The 23,895-nt window shown below is 41.4% G+C and overlaps 1 protein-coding gene and 1 non-coding gene across 22 annotated transcripts in view; one reads left to right on the top strand and one right to left on the bottom strand.

Annotated features, from left to right (window-relative positions):
- The window catches only part of KIAA1217 (KIAA1217 ortholog), an 829,478-nt gene that overhangs the window by 197,324 nt on the left and 608,259 nt on the right, over nucleotides 1–23,895 (bottom strand). The gene's annotated exons all lie outside the window — the stretch shown is intronic.
- On the top strand, nucleotides 19,349–19,421 carry TRNAG-UCC. Its single transcript has one exon. It is a non-coding gene; the product is annotated as a tRNA-Gly (tRNA).

Raw genomic sequence — 23,895 nt, forward strand, 5'->3', positions numbered from 1 at the left:
TGCCTCAAAGACTGCTGAAGCTGCCGTGGTGGGTCTGAGGCTGCTGAGTAGGCATATGGGGTCATTCTAGCGCTCATGGGGGAGAGGGGGCTCGACATCATTTCTATCTTCCAGCACTCCCTGGAGAATCTCAACAAAAAAACTGGCCAGCCTCCATCCCTCCCACCCGCAGATCCCTGCCAAGTCACATTCCCTCCTTGGGTCTGCACCCCCAGGCAGGAGGATTTAGGACAAAGTGGAAGAAGGTCACTCCCACTTTGCAGGCTATTTGCTCCATGGAATTTCAACTCTCAGCCAGGGATGTCTGGCATCGAATCTCCCTCTTTTTCATCCCCTGGCCTCTCTCATAATTTACCAAATATCATGATGACCTTCTACATCCTTCATAAAGTTAATAAATCCCACTTGCATAGCAGCAGCTAAAGCACAGCAGCAGTTCCTTGGCCTCTGGGTCCAGTCACTCACTCTTTCAAGGCAAGACTGCAGAGCAAGGATAACCTTGAGTCTCCACTGACTCCTAGATTGACATTGACCTTCTCAACATTTTGAGATGCGAAAGAAAAGCTTGAAAATCAGAGCAGAGGGCAGAGTTGAAGCAGATAGAGCATTTGACTGGCTGGCATTTAAAAAAGATAATATTTTTAATGGAATGGTGGGGCTCTGGCCACTATAATCTACAGCAGGCAGATCAGCACCCACTTATGAGAAGCATAAACCACAGTTTTTTAAGTTTACACTTAAAGTATACACCATACCTGGCAATTAACTGACGCATTAATAGATGCAGAACTATTATGCTGCTCATGACTGTTCCGCATGGAACACTGCAAAGAAGACAGGCTTTCTACGCACTCAATTGCTCTGAAGATTATCTTGTTGAGTCCCCCCTCCTCTCCACTCATCATGCAGACCTTCCATCAGCTGAAAAGACATGATGAAGTGGAATCCAGTGTTCAGCTCTGTTATAGATCTGTCTGCTCACTTCTTTCCCGCTCCAGTGTCGGCTCAGAGGAGGAAGACAGGTTTCCCTGGGGCATACAGATCCGTCATGCTGATGACCAGCACCTGCCACCCAGGAACAAGGGAAAACAACGCAGCTGGGCAAGGGATCCATCCCAGGGGTGTCCAGAAGGTTCATTCCTGACACTGAATTGCATTACACACCCAGGCAGGTAAGCACAGCTATTCCCCATCATGTTACCAGCTACCAGTGTATTGGGTTGGCCCATAAGTTCGTTCAGTTTTTTCCATAAGATATAATGGAAAAACCTGAACAAACTTTTGGACCAACTCAATATATGGACCCTTGTCCTCGTCACCAATGGCAAGGGCAGGATCTGACTTGTAAGCAGAGAGGATGGTAGCTTGTGGATGAGTTGCGAGAGGAAGAGGGTGATTTTGTGGGCACTAAGGAATCGTCATGTTGTTCAAAGAATGCCCCATCAACTGGCTGGTGGAACCTGTAGATCTCCAGCTCCATGGTGGGCTAAGCAGGGGCTTTGGACTCCATCATTAAAAGTGCAGATACGCCTGGGAAAGAAACAACAGTAGCCTTATCAGATAGTGAGACTTCCTTTCTTGAGAGGAGATTTTGATAAGATGTAGGAAACAGGAATCAGAAATGAAATTACTGGTGCAAAGGTGACTATTCCTGCTGTATTCAGGGAGCTCAGCTCGGTACTCTGATGACCTAGGTGGGGTGGGATTGGCGGTGGGGGGCGGGTAGGAGGAAGGAGATTTATGTATATATAGCTGGTTCACTTTGTTGTACAGCAGAATCTAAGACAAACATTGTAAAGTAACTATATTCCAACAACAAAAAAGGCAACTATTCCTTACTTCATTGTTTTTCACAAGTTCATGAACCTAGACCCAAAGTGGGAAAAATCCAGTGCTCTCCCGGGCTCTCCAACTCCCCTTCCCCAACAGGACAAATCTCCCCCATCTTACCATGGGCAACAGGAGTAGACTGTGGTCCAGACTGTTAGTATCCCTCTCCGGCCCACAGTGGTGGAACACAGCTTCAACCCGCCCATGTGGTCAATGACCAAATGGAGACAAGAATGATGCTGACCCTGGACTGTGCTATGAAGGGCATAGTTACAGGGACTGACAGGAGCTCCAGAAAACAATGAAATGGGGCAGGGGAGAAAAGGAGGACTCTTAGACGGGAAGAAAGGCAGCCAGATAGAAATTTTTGAAGAGTTAGATTCCAAAAATCTATTAACAAGTCACATATTCACTCTTCCAAAAAGTAACAGTTAAAATATATGGCCCATTAGGTCTGATCAACCATAAACATCACGTATCTACTGTCAGCTAGCTCCAGTGAATGTAGGAGGACACGATTTGGAAACCATCTGTTTTATGAAGTTACTTTTGGTCCCAGCACTTAACCTCATGCATGTGAACAAGACTAAAATGGAGACTCACTAACACAGTACAGAGGAAATTCATATCCTATCTCAAGGTCAACTCAATGGGTAAAAAAATTCACTGTGTCCCTCCAGAGATGTCAAAATTAAATAACGGAAGCAGAGTTTTCTGGACGCTTCTCCAAAGGAGAGTTTTTCTTAATTACTCGCATTTTATGGTCATCTTGGGTAGTCTGAACTGATTATGAAAACGCATCAAAAGCATGTAGTCCATAAAAGATTTTCAAAAAATATAACAGGCAAGACAAGTTTATCAAATGACCATTAGAACTAAAATGCAATGAAAAAAATTATCTTTACATACAATAGAAGTCAGACTGAACAATTTTGCTTTGGTTATTTCATGATCTCAATCAGACCGCCTCCCTTTCCTTCCAATTTCATAAAGACGGCCCCATGACTGCTACTGGAATTACACGATATAGAAGATTATTATCCTTCTGAGTTGATGTCATCATTACTTGGAAGCCAGGTCATAGTTTTTAAAACCAGGAAGCATCTGCAGTGTATAAAATTACTTTCAACTTCTGTAGCTTCTAGGCCTAAAGCCAAAAAGGTAATGAGTTACCTCAAAAATATTTTCTTCTCTTTCTTTAACAACAACAACAAAATATGTATGTGGAGAGCAGGGGTTGAAGCAAAAAGCAATTTACACCACGTTATCCAGGGGTGACAAGTAACTGCGTATCAAGCCTGCTTTTAATCTTATTTTCTCTTACCTGTCTTTACCTCCAAGATCAGAATTCTTTTCAAGCCCCAATTCTTTATCCTTTCGACATCAGTCCCCCAAGGCCTGCTCTTTAGCTCTGAGGGGTTAAAGACATTCCAGGACCACAAGCTTTTCATTACTGATTAAATATCTTTTCTGCTGACCATGATTGCATGTGGACTTGCCAATGATGTCTATTCGGGAGAGGGACTCAATTCTTTATAAGAAGAAAAAGCACTTGGTGCTTTATTTCTCCACAAAACTCTCATAATCAAAAGACGTTCCATGCATCTACCAAGTGACTCATTTTTCCTTAATGGCTTTCAGATATTGGCATGCCCCTTACAATGTTTACAATTCCATCACTCCTAGCAGAGCAGGTAACACAGCCTCAGGTTATATGAGAAAGGCGCCGCATCACTGCATCTGGTAGAACAAGCTAGCCAGGCACAGGAGGGTGTCTGAGAAAGGGCACAGGCTCGGAACTAGACCATGAGAGAGAGACAGAGAGAGAGAGATAATATATATATATGGTCTACCAAATAACTTTATTTTCTGGGGCTCCAAAATCACTGCAGATGGTGACTGCAGCCATGAAATTAAAAGACACTTGCTCCTTGGAAGAAAAGCTATGCTAAACCTAGACAGTATATTAGAAAGCAGAGGTCCATATAGTGGAAGCTGTTTTTCCACTAGTCATGTACGGATGTGAGAGTTGGACCATGAAGAAGGCTGAGTGCCTGAAGAATTGATGCTTTTGAACTATGCTATTGGAGAAGACTCTTGAGAGTCCCTTGGACAGCAAGGAGATCAAACCAGTCAATCCTAAAGGAAATCAATCCTGAATATTCATTGGAAGGACTGATGCTGAAGCTGAAGCACCAATACTTTGGCCACCTGATGAGAAGAGCTGACTCACTAGAGAGGACCCTGATGCTAGGAAAGATGGAGGGCAGGAGGAAAAAGAAACGACAGAGGATGAGATGGTTGGATGGCATCATCTACTCAATGGACATGAGTTTGAGCAAACTCAGGAAGATAGTGAAGAACAGGGAACACTGGCGTGTTGCAGTTCATGGAGTTGCAAAGAGCTGGACATAACTGAGCGACTGAACAACAACAACAATCAAATAACTTAGCCTGGCTGAGCCTTGGTCTTTTCATCTGCAGAATGGGAATACCACCATGTAGCTTATCCAGAGTTTCACTGAAGTGTAAATGAAATCATTTCTGTGCCTGGTAGATGGTCCACACTCAACATATACTTTTGCTTCGCTCATTCTCCAACTTCTCTTCAAAAAATCCTGCTGGAACACACCCAGATGTATGTGGATTCCCAGGCTATGGCAGGGTGGTTTTCTATATTACACAGTCTGATTCTGCCTTCAATCTCTCCCAGCATCAGCGTCTTTTCCAGTGAGTCAGCTCTTTGCATCAGGTGGCCAAAGTATTGGAGTTTCAGCTTCAGCATCAGTCTTTCCAATGAATATTCAGGACTGATTTCCTTTAGGATTGACTGGTTTGATCTCCTTGCAGTCCAAGGAACTCTCAAGGGTCTTCTCCAACACCACAGTTCAAAAGCATCAATGCTTCGGTAGTCAGCTTTGTTTGCAAAGTAATGTCTCTGCTTTTGAATATGCTGTCTAGGTTGGTCATAGCTTTTCTTCCAAGGAGCAAGTGTCTTTTAATATCATGGCTGCAGTCACTATCTGCAGTGATTTTGGAGCCCAAGAAAATAAAGTCTGTCACTGTTTCCATTGTTTCCCCACCTACTTGCCATGAAGTAATGAGACCAGATGCCATGATAAGTATATTTAAGTATAAATAAGATATATAAATATATACTCATATAAATAAGAGTATTTATGCTCATAAATACAAACTAAAAAGAAAAGAGGTATCTGCTGTGAGCATATACTCAAGATCAACCAATAAGTCCATTTGCTACACTGAAAGTGAAAGTTGCTTAGTCGTATTTGACTCTTTGTGACCCCCATGGACTATACAGTCCATGGAATTCTCCAGGCCAGAATACTGGAGTGAGTAGCCTTTCCCTTCTGCAGGGGATCTTCCCAACTCAGGAACTGAACCCAGGTCTCCCGTACTGCAGGCGAATTCTTAACCAGCTGAGCCACCAGGGTAACCCAAGAATACGAGAGTGGGTAGCCTACCCCTTCTCCAGCAGATCTTCCTGACCCAGGAATTGAACCAGGGTCTCCTGTATTGCAGGCAGATTCTTTACCAACTGAGCTACCAGGGAAGCCCATTTGCTACACTACTCTGTTTTAAATCTTTTATCTCTTGGCCATGCTGCACAGCATGTGGGATCTTAGTTCTCCAACCAGGAATCAAACCTGCTTCCCCTGCGTTGGGAGTGCAAAGTCTTAACCACTGGGCCACCAGAGAAGTCCCATGCTACACTATTCTAAACCCACTGCATTGATGAGCAATTACGATGCATAAGCACTTACATATTTCTAGCTGTCCATATATATCAGGTTACGTATCAGGAATGTCCCCCAAAGTTGCATAACAGTAAAACAAATTTTAATGGAATTAGTTTTCATTTCTTAGCTAACTATTGGACTTATCTTTTTATTCATATTTTGTCTTCAGTTAAAATTCTGTCATTTAATATACAGCTGTGAGATAATTTGAGTCGAGTATGTCAATGTTGAAATGAACTAAAGTCACTTCTGTCTTAGAAGTAACTTGACTGGTAATCCTTTTAGGATAAGAATAACCAAACCTTGATTGCATTGGGTGAGTAATTACCTCTTAGTTATATAGCAGTGTTCTTAAAGCCAAGGAATGATATGTGAACCACATATACAAAGGGGTCCTAGCCTGTTTATTCACCTCAAAACTCAGCATTTTTTCACAAAACTCACAAGGAATTTGAGTATCTTTCTGGGTATGGGTGTGCTTCCTATTCTGGATTTTTAAAAAATTGTGCTGTCTCTTTATTCTATTACATTTTTCATTCTCCCTCTCCCCATGCTAATAGCGTAATCCCCAGCTATGAAAACAAAATGTCTTAAAAACAAAAATTGTGATGTAAAGACTTATGGCTTTTTCCACGGCATAACCCAGACCATTAATCTCCCATTCACCCAGTGCCAAGAGTGGTCAAAGCTGGCACGTATGTAAAAAATAAATGTACCAAGTTTCCATGTCTTTCTTCCTCTGAGAAATGTGAGGCAAGCGTTGAGGAAAGCAGTACTCCAGGTCAAAGGATGTGAAACAATCTAAATGGTCCCCTTCCTCCCGTTTTCCAGCCCTCTGAGTGTTTATCTAATGGAGCCTTCCAGAGTGTCTGGTGAGAGAGATCACGTACTGTGTCTTTGAGGAAATAAACTCACATCTCACGCTTAGAGGCCTGAAATGTCTGTGGAAAACACACCTTTGTGGATCCCAGGTGCAGGCCAAGCAGTTGAAGAAAGTAAACACCTCTCACCCAGTGGCTGCCACCTTTGTCCTTCGACTCCTTTCACAAAGGCTGCGGTTGCCCAAACTTGACGTCAGGGAGACTTGAGGTCTGAAGACTACTTAGCAATTGCCGTAAATGTTTTTAAAGCAATCATCTGGACGACTGCTCTGTGCCTGAACACGTACTAACCCAACTCACAGTTACTGACAACAGTAAAAGTCTAACCAGGAAGTCTCTTCAGATTCTAAAACTATTCAGCTGACATGTAATCACATGGGTAACAGTACTGTGCGTATATTTTACTAATGAAAAATGAACAAAACCTGAACGCCCACTGACACACAAACAGATAAACAAAATGTGGTCTATACACACAATGAAATATTATTCAGCCTTAGAAGAAAATTCTGACACACTTCGAGGAGATTATGTTCAGTGAAATAATACTGCTGCTGCTGCTGCTGCTAAGTCGCTTCAGTTGTGTCCAACTCTGTGCAACCCCATGGATGGCAGCCCACCAGGCTCCCCCGTCCCGGGGATTCTCCAGGCAAGAACACTGGAGTGGGTTGCCATTTCCTTCTCCAATGCATGAAAGTGAAAAGTGAAAGTGAAGTCGCTCAGTCGTGTCCGACTCTTAGCGACCCCGTGGACTGCAGCCTACCAGGCTCCTCCGTCCATGGGATTTGCCAGGCAAGAGTACTGAAGTGGGGTGCCATTGCCTTCTCCCAGTGAAATAATAAGCCAGTCACAAAAAGACAAATACACTATGATTCCACTTATGTGAGGTACTCAGAGGAGTCAATTCACAGAGACAGAAAGTAGAATGTTGGTTGCCAGGAGCTAAGGAAAGGGGACTGGGGAATTGTTCTTTAAAAGGTATAGTGTTTCAGTTTTACTAGATGAAAAAGTTTTAGAGATTAGCTGTATAACACTGCAAATATACTCAACACTATTGAACTGTATGCTTAAAAATGGTTAAGATGGTAAAAATTCAAGTAAAAAATAAAATTAAATATTCTAAAAAAAAAGGAAATTCCTGTCAACTGTCAAAATAAAATAAGAGGGGAAAAAAGTGATCAAGAAAGGGTAACTGCTAGTGTGAGTTCTCTACAAAATATTGGGTTGGCCAAAGTGTTCCATCAGGTTTTTGAAACATGTTACAGAAAACCTTGAACAAATGTTTTGGCCAACCCAATATCTAAGTATATAAGGAGGATTCAAATGGAAAATTACTTCTAGAATATCATTTGTGATGGGGAAGGAGGTTAAGTCCCTGCCTGTGTATTTAGTGAAAGCTTAGTCTTACCCTAAGGGCTCGCTCCAAGAGAGCAATGGCCACGGACTTGCTCAAGTTTGAATGAAGATCTTAGCTACGTTTCCCTTGGCCTGACAGTCCCTTTGGTATTTCCCCAATCTTTTGATTCCTTCAGATATTTAAGCATGCTCTTACCCCAAATGGGGCTTCCCTGTTGGCTCAGACGATAAAAAAAATCTGCCTTCAATGCAGGAGATCCAGGTTCAATCACTGGGTCAGGAAGATCCCCTGGAGAAGGGAATGGCAACCTACTCTAGTATTCTTTCCTGGAGAATTCCATGGACTGAGGAGCCTGGTAGGCTACAGTCCATGGGGTTGCAAAGATTCGGACATGACTGAGTAACTAACATCTTCACCCCAGATGCTGGACTATGTATAGATGCCATTTGACTAGGATTGCTGAGGTACATACATTGTTGCTGAGTCTACTTGGCCCTTCGTACTCAAGCTGAGTGTAATGTGTCAGCAAGTAACTGTGGTACTGGTACCAAATGGGCAGCTCCACGCGGGCTTGAGCAGAATTCAACCAAAGCACTACAACTCTCTCTCCAGTACCATCTGCCAGAGCTTTTCACTGACCTTTCCTTTGTACTGAAGGAAGACACAGGCATTCACTTTCAGTGTTAACTATAGGTGAAAAAATCACTATGCTTGATGTCTCAACCACACTGCTTCTCTGACTGGAGTCTGGGACTAAAAAGGACCCATGTCTGTTTAATTGAAAAGAAACAATCAAACTGCCCATTCAGATTAAGATGGATCTCCCGCCTGGCTAGTCGATACGGGATTCTCGGAGATGGTCTCCAGAGTCGATTCTGAGATAAGAACAGTTCTTTATCGCAGCAACTCCTTGAATCCATCGTCTGTTTTAACTCAGAGTACGATCCAAGACACAAGCCTACCATTAAACATATGGAAGACAGAAAGAAATCTCATTTATTTTCTCTCCACATAAATGGTATGGTTTCTCCTTTGAACTATAACATGTACAAATAAGGAGATTTTAAAGCAGGGACCGTTCTCTGACCACGTTTAAAATAAGTTAAAAGTTACATTCCTATTATTAAAAGTTCATCCTCTTTTACAAAATACTTAATTAGCTCAGCGGAAAAAAAAAATCCTTCACTATTCACATTATTAAGTAAAGGAAAGCGTTAGGGTTCCACATTCCTCAACCGTAAGATCAGAACGGACTCTTGGAATCTACCCCAAAACCTCAACTTCCTGCTCTGCAAGATTTACCTCAGAGAGTGAAGAAGTTCCAATCGCTGCCAAAAAAGACCTTTATACGAAATCAATCAGATCAGGGCAACCCATAACTCTGTTTGATATGCCACATACTAAAAATGAGGCACAAGAAATACTAATACTTTCCTGGCTGATCTACAAATGTACAAATAGATAGAGAAAATGTCTTATATTTACGGAACACTGCCACGGAAGTGAGATTTCCAGGTAAGATTTTACAAATATCTTCTTGGATGCTATTTTTAAAAGATCACCTTATTTATTTTTAATGTGGCATACATTCAATCTCTCTAAGCGTGTACCACTGCAAAAGTTAATTCTTTTTGCATGACAAGGTGTCACAGTGAACGCTAAGTTCTGATGTTGGCAGAGAAAATTGAGAACAGAGGTCCCCTCATTAAGTAGCCTCAAAATAGTATGCATATGAAAGGATCAGACTAATGACTAACCTTCCCTTTGTTCCCTTGCTTGACTCATATCTGAAACTACTGTAACTCAAACATACTTGAATTGGAGAAAGAAAAAAAAAAAACCAAAAACAACGGTTCAATGAAACCAAACAGAGAGCTCAGGAGGAACAGACTCAGAACCAAGCAGAATCTGAGGGTGTGGAGGTGGGTGGGAATGTAAATTGGTATAGCCATTATGGAGAACAGTATGGTAATTCTATTTTTAGAATATTTTTTACCACTGAGTGGGATCCTGCAATCCCTCTCCTGGGCATAGATCTGGGGAAAAACAGGATCCAAAAGGATACATGCACCCCAGTGCTCACTGCAGCACGTCTACAACAGCCAGGACATGGAAGCAACCTAAATATCCATCGACAAAGGAATGGGTAAAGAAGATGTGGAACATTTGTACAATGGACTCAGCCATAAAAGGAATGAATAATGCCATTCGCAGTAACATGGATGGACCTAGAGATTATAAATACTGAGTACAGTAAGTTGGACAGAAAAGGAGAAATATTATATGACATCCCTTACATGTGGAATCTAACAAGAAATGATAAAAATGAACTTATATACAAAACAGACTCACAGACTTAAAAGAACAAACTTGCGGTTGCCAGGGGAGAAGGATGGGGGTATGGGATAGTTAGGGAATTTGGGATCAACATATATACATTATTATATTTAAAATGGATAACCAACAAGGTCCTACTGCATAGCACAAGGAACTCTGCTCAATGTTAATTATGTGGCAGCCTGGATGCGAGGGGAGCTTGGGGAAGAACAAATACTTGTTTATGTATGGCTGAGTCCCTTTACTGTGTACCTGAAAGTATCACAACAGTGCTAATAGACTATACGCCAATATAAAATTAAAAGTTTAAAAAAAAAAGAGGGAGAGATGTACGGTTAAAACTCACGACCATACCAAAAAAAAAAAAACTGGATCTCACCAGGTGGTATTTCGAATCAGTGGTGAAACGATTAATTGTACAGTCAAGGGTAGTGGCACCATTGATTAGCTTCTTAGAAACAGAAATAAAGCTGGGTCCCTATAAAACTTCTCATTTCAACACAAATTTCAGAAGGGTCAAATATGACAACCTAGGAAAGTTAAACTCTAAAGAAAAGTAAAGGGGCCTGGATTTGATCTCTGCTCAGGGAACTAGATTCTACATGTCACAACTAAGACCTGGCCCAGCCTAATAAATAAATAAAAATACTAAGAAAAGAAGCAGAGTATGGAACAACTGCATATAATTTATAGAAATATAGAAAGAAACCAGGCATATATCTGGGGCTTCCCATGCAGTGCAGTGGTAAAGAATCTGCCTGCCAATGTAGGAGACACAGAGTTGTGGGTTCAAACCCCGGGTTGGGAAGATCCGCAGTAGGGGCACTCCACTCCAGCGTTCTTGCCTGGAAAAAGAGTCAGACACGACTAGGCGCTGAGCATGCACACATGCATGTTATCTGCTGGGACACACATGTACCACCTTTAGAAACGATCTAACAAGAGATTAACAATGGTTACTTTTAGAAAGAGGAACTGAGAATTGAAGGCAGAAGCTTTTAATTCTGTGGGTGTATACATGGCTTCAGGTATGATTTGAAGACTTTACCATGTACCTAAACCACAGTTGGGTTTCTCAGGTGGCAACAGTGGTAAAGAACCTGCCTGCCAATGCAGGAGACGCAAGAGACGTGGGTTTGATTCCTGGGTTAGGAAGATTCCCTAGAGGAGGGCATGGCAACCCACTGCAGTATTCTTGTCTGGAAAATCCCATGGACAGAGGAGCCTGGCGGGCTACAGTCCATGGGGTCACAAAGAATTGGACATGACTGAGCATGAGCAGGCATAGTTTGTTTTCCTGATTTAATTCCCTAAAGTTTTCCCAGGAGTGTTGGGTTCAGATAAGGGAGAAGCTATACTTATCTAGAAGTGGAAGCAATGAGATAAACATCCAGTCTCACTGAAAAGAAAAGCAAAAGAATTCAACTCCAGATAGTGATTTAAATACAATTTAAAAACAACTCTGTGAAGTCTCTTTCAGGAATAGAGGAGGAGTAATCACCTCGGCATGACAGTCTTCCAAGCCATCTCATGACTGTCAATTCAACTGGGGTTAATAAAGATTTTGCCAACATGCAGAAGACATGAGGGAATCCTATTGCGTATGATGACAGAATGCTTTAAGAAAGAAAACGTTAATTTGTAAGTTGGGGCACTGAGCCCCACTTTAGCCCAGGAAGAATGCATTTCCTTTGCATAATGATGGCTGGTTATTTTGACAGGAGAAGGAAAAAGATAACAAGCAGCACTAATTCATATGGACTTGGCAGCCTACTGAGCATAACACATATACACAGTTAGGAAAAAGTAAAGCAATCAGATCAGAGGATTTGCATTTTGATGGATTAGATGACAGAGAACTCTCTCCAAGTAACATGCGTCAGACACATTTTCACAGTCTCTCTCACACACACGGGCAAAGAATATTCCTGCCACTAACAAGCTGGATTGAATGCTGAGATACTTCTGCTTACTTGAAAATAATTTCCAAGCAAAGCCTATGATTCCTTGTAAGATGGATATCAAGGAAGAAAAGAACAGTCAACTAAATGTGAGATAGTGAACTCAATGACAGAGGGTGCTGTCTGGAGAGTTCTTGTGGTGGCAGCTTAAGGCCAAAGAAGACTCCCAGGAATAAATTTTGCCAAGCAAGATTTCTCCTGTTTGGGTCAGAGGAGACTTGCCTGACCTCAGCCCTGTGGTGGTTGCCATGGGGATGGGAGGGGAGAGATGGGAGTTGGGACGAAATAACACAACCCCTGTGGTTGAGCTCATGCTTCTCCAGGACAGATGCCAAACCAGGCAGACCCCTTTCCTCTTGGATACCCAAAGGCCTGGAGATCAAGTCCTGATTAGGCTCTCCTTTCATTCTTCTCATTTAAAAATAATTATTATTACTTTTGAATTATTTTTTGGCTGTGCTGAGTCTTAATTGTGGCATGCAGGCTTAGTTCAGGCATGTGGGGTCAAGTTCCCTGACGAGGGATCGAACCTGAGCCGCTGTATTGAAAGCGTGGAGTCTTAGCCACTGGACCACCAGGGAAGTCGCATAGATTCTCCTCTCCTTCCACAAAGAACTGCACAACCTACCAAGTAGGTCTTTTTACTGATATCATGATACTATGAATCCTTGGAATTAGCTACCCTGATGAACACATTCTCAACAGTCACCCTATTATCCTGGCAAGCAGGGAGAGTGGAGAGAATACAGCATCAGAGGAAAGGAGAGAGTGCCCTGTGCGATGAACACTGCCTTTGGTGGGATTCTGTTATCCTGCATGTCAAGAGATAGTCATGCAGGATAGCCTCCACACAGTCGCGACCCCTGCTGCTGCTGCTGCTGGTGCTAAGTCGCTTCAGTCATGTCTGACTTTGTGCGACCCCATAGACAGCAGCCCACCAGGCTCTTCTGTCCACAGAATTCTCTAGGCAAGAGTACTGGAGTGGGTTGCCATTTCCTTCTCCAAGTCATGACCCCTAAATGCAATCACACTGTGGAAAATACTAAAAGACTCAGGCAGCCCTGGTGCAGCCCTGGTCTAGAACCTTCTCAGTGTGCCATCCTGGGTGAGTGGACTGGCCTCTTAGGATCTTCACTTTCTTTCCTCTAACGTAGTGATAACACCCAGCGGAGAGCTGTGAAATTAGACTTGAAACACATGTAAAGCATGTTATCCGGTCCCTGGTTACTGGTACAAATAATACCAGAACTCCTGAGTATCATCTTACCTGGGAGTTTGCTAGCTTCTGAACCGACTCACTCCATAGGTCCATGGAAGGCTGAAGTCAAGCCCTAAACATGCTACGATGACAGTAAGAGAGAAAATCCTTTACAAAGGATGGCACAGGATTTCTCTCCACTTAGAAGGCTAATTTTCTTTAAATTGAAAATTTATGTATTTATTTAAATAACTGATTGATTGATTTTGGCTGTGCCAAATCTTAGTTCCCCCACCAGTGATGGAACCTGTGCTCCCTGCAGTGGCAGCATGGAGCCTTAACTACTGCGCTGCCAGGGAAGCCCCTAAGTCCAAATTTTAGATTTAGGTAATAACTAATAAGCGGCTTCCCAGGCGGCATAACGGCAAAGAATCTGCCTGCTAACGTGGGAGACATGGATTTGATCACTAAGTTGAGAATATTCCCTGGAATAGGAAATGGCAACCCACTCCAGTATTCTTGCCTGGAAAATCCCATAGACACGTAAGCCTGGCAGGCTACAGCGCAAAGGGTCACAGAGAGTCAGACAAGACTATGTGACTGAGCACACACGTGCAGTAACTAATGAACTATGATGAAGATTTTTTCGAATGGACAAGAAGTGGGAAAAATATGTTCAATGACTAAACTGCAGTGTTACAATCGAGAAAAAAACATTATTTTCTACGCTCATGAAGAGATATCTAGAGAGTTCCCTGGTGGTCCAGTGGCTAAGACTCCACGCTCCCAATGCAGAGGGCCCAGGTTCAATCCCTGGTCAGGAAATTAATAGAGGCCACATGCCTCAACCAAGAATTCACATGTCCCAACCGAGACCCAGTGCAGTCAAATAAATAAACAAATATAAAAAAAAGAGAGATATGTCTAAAAAGGGATAATATCTGTTAAAAAAAAAAAAAAAAGAAGAAGTTAGGAAGAGATGGAGAAGGTATGGGAAGATAAAGGATTATCTGAGAAGCTACTCTGTGTACCTGATTCCTATCAGGGTCTTTCACGTGTAACATTATATTCAGTTTACACAATCCTGAGAAAAATGTGTTTCTTCAATTTATAGATAAGGAAATCAAGCTTGAAAATTTGCTTTAAAAAGCTAGTTCAGGAACCAACCTGGATCTAAATGTGTCACTTGGACTCAAAGTTTTCCCTCTCCATGTAAATGGAATTTATTCTAGAGATATTGGTTTATATTTTTTTAGACGTCCTCGTAAAAGAGTTCCTACATGATTCTGTTATGATGAAATTACTCTTCCTTAAGAGTTATTTGTATCATAAGAATCAATTTTGTCTCAATTTCAAAGCCACAAGAAAAGAATCTAGGAAATAAACTTAAAATATCTTAAACTGACGACCATTTAAAAGGAACATGTATTATTTCTACAGCCAGGAAGAATATATAAATTTATACTATGTGAAAAGAAAATCCACTTCAAACCAGTTTTAGGTTAGACACAGAGGAATGCCTTGAGCATCCAGGTCAAAATGATAAAGTATGCTCAACATCTGAAAAACTTGAGTCCTCTCTCTGAAGGATTAAACTCAGCCCAGCTTGAAGGCATGAATAATTTCATGAGATTCTTTCCAGCATGGGCACATCCTACAGGACTTGCAGAGTCTCTCTCTGTCCTCCAGAAAGGGCCACTGAAGTCATTCACTTCACTGCTGTTTAGATGTGACCCTTAGGATTGAGGGACACAGGCTAAGAAGGTTGCTGTAAGTTTCATAATGAGATGTTAAGTGTTCGAAAAGAAAGTGAAAGTTGCTCATTCACGTCTGACTCTTTGAGACCCCATGGACTATAGCCTGCCAGGCTCCTCTGTCCATGGAATTTTCTAGGCAAGAATACTAGAGTGGGTTGCCATTTCCTTCTCTAGGGGATCTTCCTGACTCAGGGATTGAACCCAGGTTTCTTGAATTATCATCTGAGCAGCCAGAGGAGCCCAAGTGTTCTGAAAGGTACAGACAAAGGCCTTGTATTTTGGACACTAGAATCTCCTGGGAAGGTCCCTGAAAGAATCCTTGACAGAAGAACCTAGAAAATGACCCACACCGGGGACAAAGACTATGCCTCACTTCTGAAGACTCTAAGGCTGGATTCAACATTTGTTGGTTGTCTTCTAGACCTCAAACTCACTTAAATTTAGAAAACATTTCAAGAGTTTTCTACAAAATGTCCTATTCATTGCTGAAAATGGCAAAAAGTCTAGGAAAAAGGCAAATGAAAAATGTGAAGTCTGCAGATTAACCAATTCCTATGCGTCTTGCTCCCACAAAGTGAGGTATGCACGGACAGTCCAACCCAAGATGGTAAGTCAGGTCATGGAAGAAATAATGGATACACAGCATCCTTTTTCCAGACCCCTTTCCAAGCGTCAAAATGGCACTCCATCATTATCAGGAAGTCTTTGGTTTCTAGTAAGAAACAGCTTATGAGACGTGGTATTATCTTTCAAAAATGCATTTCTTATAAATATATTTTTAAATTACTGAAAGTGATAAATTAGTAGAGCACTAATAACAGAAACAAAACCACACTACGGAATCTCCCAGAGTCTGGTCCAGATGATGACTAACAAATCCCACGGCTTTTACAATAGCGTGTAAAGCACTGTTGAAAATGTTATCAATTACTAATTGGGTCACTGAGTAATTTGGAGTAAAAGCTGTGAAAGGATCTAGGTGAGGCAATGTTTCCTGTGCTTGCTATGTTCTAGAGGAAGCACCTGAGGATATTTACGGTGGGACAGGTGACATGGGAACTTCGATGGCAGCCTTTGTCTGTACACATAAATGTTCTCATTTGAAAATAATATTTTCTATCTTTTGAAAATAATGTTTTTATTGTGGCAAAGCATATTACATAAAATTTACCATTTTAACCACTCTTAAATGTCCAGTTTTGGCATGAAGCACATTTGCACTGCTGTGGATCAGCGTCATCTTTTTCAGCTTTCTCCAGTGAAACTGTAGCCTTTAATCGCCAACTCCCATACCCCTTTCCCCCCAGTCCCTGGTAACCACCATTTCACTTCCTGTCTCTAGGAATGGGACCACGCTAGAAATCTCCTATGAATTGGAATCATGCAATATGTGAAAGTCTAATTTGCTGAAGACCGTCCTTTCCTCATTGAATAATCTTGGCATTCTTGTTGAAAATCATTTCAATAAAAAAATTTTTTTAAGCATTTTCTAAGCAAGCAACTCTGTCAAGCACAGAGTCTGTACCCTGTCTGAAAGAAAAACCTGCCCGGGGCTTTATATTTAACTGTAGATAATGCAATAAACAATGCGATCCTCCTGCCCTGTGCCAGGCCCTGAACTGGATGGGGTCACAGCACCCTTGTCCATGTTGTAAAGGGTGACACAGACACAGAAATCCACACTGAAGACCCTCTGTGCTACGTGCAGGGTGAGGAGGTCGGCACCCTTTCTAAGGCAAAACAGCCAAGACTCTACACTGCTTGTTTTGTACAAAAAGTGTTTGCCAAATATAATCCTTAGATGCTGTATGCTGCGCTCAGTTGCTTCAGCAGTGTCCAGCTCTTTTGCATCCCAGTGGACTTTAGCCTTCCAGGCTCCTATGTCCATGTAATTCTTCAGGCAAGAATACTGGAGTGGGTTGCCATACCCTCCTCTACGGGATCTTCCCAACCCAGGAATCAAACCCTCATCCCTTGTGTCTCCTGCAATGGCAGGCAGTGGCTTCACCACTAGCACCGCCGGGGAAACCCTAATTGTTTAGATACCCTTGGCCAAAGGCAAAACCGGACAGTAGGGAAAAACAGCTGAATTTTCTACTGTCTGAATATGTTCTTCATGTTCTTTTCTTGATAGAGGTCTATTACCAGGGTGACTGGCAATAGGAATGCACTCATTTAAAGTGTACAACTGGGGACTTCCCTGGATGTGCGGTGGTTAAGTCTCCGAGCTCCTACTGCAGGGGGCAGGAGTTTAATTCCTGGTTGGGGAACTAAGACTCTGAATGCCATGTGGTGTGGCCAAAACAACAACAGCAACAACGAATCCCTAGTGTATACACCTGGGCACAGAAAATGTAGCCAATATTTCATAATAACTTTAAATGAAGTACAACCTATAAAAATATTGAATGACTATGTTGTACGAATATAATATGGTAAATCAATTATATTTCCAAAAATAAATAAATAAGGTTTTAAAAATTGCAAAAAAAAAAAGGGGGACTTCCTTGGTGGTCCAGTGGTTAAGAATCCAGCTTCCAGTGCAGGGGACACAGGTGCCATCCCTGGTGGGCTTTGTGGAACAACTAAGCCCTCAAGCCACAACTCCCAAGCCTGCGAGCTTCAACTAGAGAGAAGCCCATGAGCTGCAACAAGGATCCTGAGTGCTGCTTCTAAGACCTGACACAGCCAAAAATAAGTACATACATATATAAATATTTTTCAAAACTTCAGTACATAGTACTTATCTTTTTAAAAAAACTGCAAAGCAAAGGTACACAATTTAACGGCATTTAGAATATTCACAGGGTTGGACAACCACGATGGCAGTCATGTTCAGAAACCCCACACCTCCTAGCACTCACTTTCCATCTCCTCTTAACTTTTTCAGCCTCAGGCAACTAGCAGTTTACCTTTCATCTCTCTGCATTTGCCTGTTTTGGACATTTTACAGTAAGTAGAATCATATAATATGTGATTCTCTCTGAGTAGCATAATGTTTTCAAAATATATCCATGATGTAACATGTATTAATACTTCATTCCTTTTTATTGCCAAATACTATTCCACTGTATTGCTGCTGTTGTTTAGTTGCTAAGTCGAGGAGAGATACCACTCTTTGTTTATTCATTCATTAACTGATGGACATTTGGGTTATTTCCACTTTTTGTTATGAATAATGTGGTTAGGGACATTCAAGTACAGTTGTGTGGATCCCATTTACATTTCACAAGATGATTAGAGAGGACATCCTTTGATTCAAATGACAGACAATTTCAGCAACAGGACTTCAACAAAATGCTCAAGATTGGGAAATCCATTTTAGTGATATTCTAGCCTCTGCAGTCCATGGGGTCACAGAGTTGGACACAACTGAGCGACTGAACTGAACTGAGCCTCTAACAAATCATTCTAAAAATGACAACCTTCTAAGCCCACAACCTAAGTCATACTTCATTCCACGTTATCATTCATTCTACAAATATTACTATGTGCCAGGTAATGGGTTGGAACTGAAGTCACGACGGTGAACAAGATAGACTTTGTCCATTTACAAAGCTGAGAGGCATCAAGGAGACTGTTAATTGAGCAAACAAATATAATAAAAGCTTATAAATACTACCATAAAAGAATTACACAGCCATTAGAAGGCAGCTAAACACACAGCTGTAGTAGGAAGAGGAAAATGCCAATAAAACCAATACAAATATATATAGGACTTCCCTGGTGGTCCACTGGCTAAGACTCCATGCTCCCAATGCAGGGGGCCTGGGTTCAATCCCTGATCAGGGAACTAGATTCCATATGCTTCAACTAAGAGTTAGAATGCCACAACTAAAAAGCCCAACTGCTGCAAAAAAGATCAAAGATCCCGTGTGCTGCAAGGCCTGGCACAGCCAAATAAATAAATAAAAATAAATATTAAAAAAAAAATACACTCAGTTGAAAGTGATCCCAAAGTTCATCTCCTTCACTGCCTAGTTAATATCAAGGTCAAACATTTTATAAATGTATCAAATGTACTCATCCCCAAAATACAGTTGCTCATACTTTTAAAGATCTCTTAGAAGGAAACATACATTGTTCCTCACAACCTTATCTCAACATTTTATAAGGGTCATAAAATCTTTAAATCTATTCCAAATCCTTTATTCAGGTAAGTCTTTGCCCTCCTTTTCATCAGAAGAAATATAAAACATATCACTAATGTGGCTTTTTTTAAAAGTCCTTCAGATACTTAACATTAATAACTTATCACTATGGACTTCCCTGATGGTCCAATGGTTAAGACTCTGTACTTCCAATGCAGGGGGTGTGGGTTCAATCCCTGATCAGGGAATTAAGATCCTGGCAGGCCAAAAAAATTAAAAAAAAAAAAATGTCACTTTATTTGAGTTTTGTTTCACCTGGGCACTTTATTTTTCCCAATTTGTTAACCATCCTTATGACTCTTTTCAATGACTTCATTCTTATTGCAGAGCTAAGACTAGATCCTTGCTTACCCAAGGCTAAGACCTGAACTTACTACAAGGTCCTCTGTTACCTGATCTTGTAGGTTGGCCTATTGATTTTGAGCTTTATACCTACAAGACCTCTCTTTAAACTATTCTTAGAAGGTAGTTGGCCCAGAAAAAAGGCAACTTGCAGGGCTCAGAAAGAAACCAACCCAACACTGCTTTGGGTAAAAAACAAACCATCAGATAAACTCAAAATGTATGCCTTCTAAGCATGCATTCAAATCAGGACCATCATGATGCTTACATATGAAAATGCAAGTATTCTCCTATGCCCCCTACCCTTCTGCCCTGACCTTATCTTCCACTACTTCATTTATAACCATGCCTCCCAAATGGCCAAGACCATCCTGACCTAAATCGCTCCCTTCTCCCCATTCCCCCCAGCAGCCTGGTCATGTTCTGTGTTTCCTGCACATCTTACAGGTTATAGAATATTTTGAATAAGCACTGGATCTGGTACTGATCACTTTTTAACTGTCTCACTATGACCCTCTGTACCCATTCCACCAAGAATATTAGTTTCTATTTAAACACCCTTTCAATATGCTCCGACAGGTAGCCACTTAGCTCAAGATTTGTGTAGTGAAAAATAATCACTTCTGGGACTTTACTGGTAGTCTGGTGGTGAAGGCATCGAGCTCCAAATGCAGGGGGCCCAGGTTCCATCCCTGTTCAGGGAACTAGACCCATAAACAACAACAATACACACACACACACACACACACACACATGCACGCAGCCTGCTAAAAGAGCCTTCCTCCAGCTCTTCTGATCATGTTCCCTGCTCCCGCTCAAGACCACCAGATTCTACTCAAACAATGAAGTTATGCTTCTATGCAGGGAAAGAGGAGACAACGTGGTCTATCGCTGTCATTTAAAACCAACTCCCTCTGGAGAACAGAGAAACAACACTTCCCTGTCTTGTTGTTTCTGATGTACTTAAAGAAGGTCTCCCTTGATGTGTTTTGAAAGTTGCTTCTCATTTCCTGCTGGAGCTCTGCTGCTGTTTCTTGGTCCTCCTTGGCCCTCTGCCAGGCCCCTGCTTGGCACAGCATTCCTGTTCAGGTCTCAGCTATTCAAGCACTTCTTTGCTCATCCCATTGGGTTTCCTCCTACCTTCCCTACCTTCCTGAGACTGGCCTCTTATGTTTCCTGTACCTAAGTTTCATTAAAGCACAGTCAGGACTGCAGGAGTCTCCTGTCTTTTTCTATTCAACCTCTGTAGTGAGAGGTTCCTCGTAAATACCTGAAATCCACTTTCACAGATTCAGGTGTATGAATATGGCTGATGCTTAGCCCTGAACGTCTTTTGCAATCAGACACGCGTCTAATGCTACGTTTGTAACAGGCATCTTCGTGGACTTTTCTGCTTTCTTCTCTAAAACGACCCCGCTGTTTCTCTAGGAGTTGATTTGGATCCATAAGGCAGAAGAGGTCAAGGAGCCCCCTGACACCACCCAGATAGATGACAGGGTCAGAGGTTCAGAAAGCCTGCACTCCTCTTCTCTTAAACGAGGGATCTGCATCAGGACTCCTTGGAAGTGTTTCCTTCGCCTTCTCTAAAAAGTTGCTTTGGAAACTATGCACTTCCTGACTGATGACCTCCGTTTATATCTTCTTAAGTCACTAAAAGAGTTGTTCAAAGGGTCAAACAGCCTTACTTTTTTAAGTTCCTAGTTATTCTTAAAACAGTCCATGCTTTTGAGTCTCATGTAAGTTACACATGAGACAAATCAAACAAGGCCTTAAGTCAACAAGATTCTTTTACCCTTAATTTCCCTTATTTTTAAAAAGTACTTCCTATATTTTGGGCAAACCCATGAAACCATATTCGCTTAGTGCATTTGCCTAAGTGCATTTTCCGTTATTATTTCTTTGCTAGCTAATGGCTTATTCTCCAAACCTGCTCAAGATCCTTTTGGTAGCGTATTAATATTCAGTAATCAAATAATTACCCCTTATTGAGCGCCTACACTGGAAGAAAGACTCAGCACTAACTACATTATATGAATATACTTAGATGTCAATAAAGCCAGTATCATAAGTATTCTTAATCTTAATTAACTGGTGAGAAGATGAAGGCTCTGAGAAGTTAAATAACGTCTGGTTTGCTAAATACAGGAGTGTTTACACTCAACTTCCCACTGATGTGCTCCATCAGAGGCGACACTCTATCACTGCTCCCTTAGGTCTGTAAAGAGCTAATTATCCAACAAGAGATGTTCTTACATCTTAAGAAAATTTATCTTTCTTCTTTGGCTCTAGAACAAGGGGAGTACTCTATAGGGTCTTACCCAGAGAAGAGATTTTTGTCATTAAGAGTACAAGAAGTCTTACTTTCCTCTGAGTAACAAGCACAAAAGGATGGATAGTTTAATACAGTATGAATGAATATGTTATAAATCATAACAGTGCTATTAGTAAATCCTATCAAACAATACCATTAGCTTTGAATCTTGGAAAGATACATACAAAAGGACAGTGATTTCCTATCTCACACTGCAAATTCAATTAACAAAACTGGGACCCCAGCTTATACAGAGATATATACGGAGACCAGTTCAGCACATGGAATCACAGAGGTCCTAAGACAAGCTATGAATAGAGACATAAATGTGGGTCTCAAAAATAAAGAGACAAAGCTATATTTAATTACACTGTTCCTGAGGACATTTTGTAGCTATGAAGAGAAGAGGGATACAGTCATGGAAATCTGAAAACAGGATATCAATTACTCATTTATCCCTAGTAAATAAAAAATAAGGACACTGACATCTCTGTTAATAGAGCTGTTTGACTGCTCAGTGGCCCCAGTTTGGGTCACAATCAGAGCGTCACAGGGTCACACACAAAGATGACTAACATTCCAGGACAGAGGGCACCAGGACCACATGCAGCAGACGGAGACATCAGGTCCCAGAACACTGGAACTGAAAAAAATACAATACACAGACCTAAGATTACACTCTTCAGGACCAGGGGTGCAATCCGGACTCTGCCATTTGTTCTGATCCCAAAGAAGTTATATATCCCTGCTGTGCCTCTATTCCTTCATCAGTGAAATGGTAATCAGAACAAAAGTAAGTAAAAAACAGAGGGTACTGGGGACTGCCCCAGCAGTCCAGCGGTTAAGACTCCACCTTCCAATATAGTGGACACGGGTCTGATCCCTAGTCGGGGCCTAGGGTCCCACATGCCACGTTGCCGTTGTTTTTATTCAGCTGCTCGGTTGCGTCTGACTCTTTGCGACCCCGTGGGCTGTAGCATTCCAGGCTTTCATGTCCTTCACCATCTCCTGGAGTTTACTCAAACTCACGCCATGTGGTGTGGCCAAAAATCTTTTTTTTAAAAAAGGGTCTTGAGAGGTACATAATAATATGTAAAGCATGGAGGACTCAATGAGCAATTCTCTTACATTTATACTGAAAGGGGACTTTACGCAAATTGAGAAAATAGCAAAAAAGCATAATTAAAAATCACATATGTAACCACATTTTAGGAAAGACTGTTAAACATCTCACTTTCTCGATATGCCAAAACTGGGTATCACAGTGATGCAATTCTGTCGAACTAGTACTTATGAAACATCGATAACTGGCATCTTACTTTGCCTTGTGAAGATAACACCCATGAAAGGTTTTTTTAATAAATGCTGACAAGGGGCTTGCTTGGTGGTTCAGTGGCTAAGACCATCCTCCAAATGCAGGGGGCCCAGGGAACTAGATCCCACATGCCGAAACTAAGACTTCACATGCAGCCATGAAGATAGAAGATCCTACATGCAACAACTAAGACTCGGTGTGGCCAAATAAATAAATATTTTTTTAAATAAATACAATTCTGACAATACCTAGGCTAGTTCTCACCAAAGAAGAAGCGATATCAATTTAGAAGACTAGCTTGCACTAGCTTGCATCCTTTCTTAAATAAATGCGATGAGTTTGTACTTTTCATCTTTCAGAAAACAAAAACCAAACATTTTATGCTATCTTGAAATGTCAAGAAACAAATATAATCAATGAAAGGAAGTCAAAAAGTGGTATGCACAAAACAGTTCCAATGTGGACAAGAATTTTCCATCTTACTCTGCTTAAAATTATTAAGCATCATTAACACACCATCAGCTGTTGCATATCACTCTCTTCCCTAGTTACTCACAAAACACCATTCTACCTCAACTGTACCCTTCCTTATGTAAGAGAATTTTGAGAACCAGTATTAATTCATATAATTGGGAGAGGAACCAAATCAATTTCTATTTATTTCCATTTCCTCCTCACTGCAAAATAAGAATGC

This window comes from Bubalus bubalis, chromosome 14, assembly GCF_019923935.1.
Source record: "Bubalus bubalis isolate 160015118507 breed Murrah chromosome 14, NDDB_SH_1, whole genome shotgun sequence".
Taxonomy (NCBI): domain Eukaryota; kingdom Metazoa; phylum Chordata; class Mammalia; order Artiodactyla; family Bovidae; genus Bubalus; species Bubalus bubalis.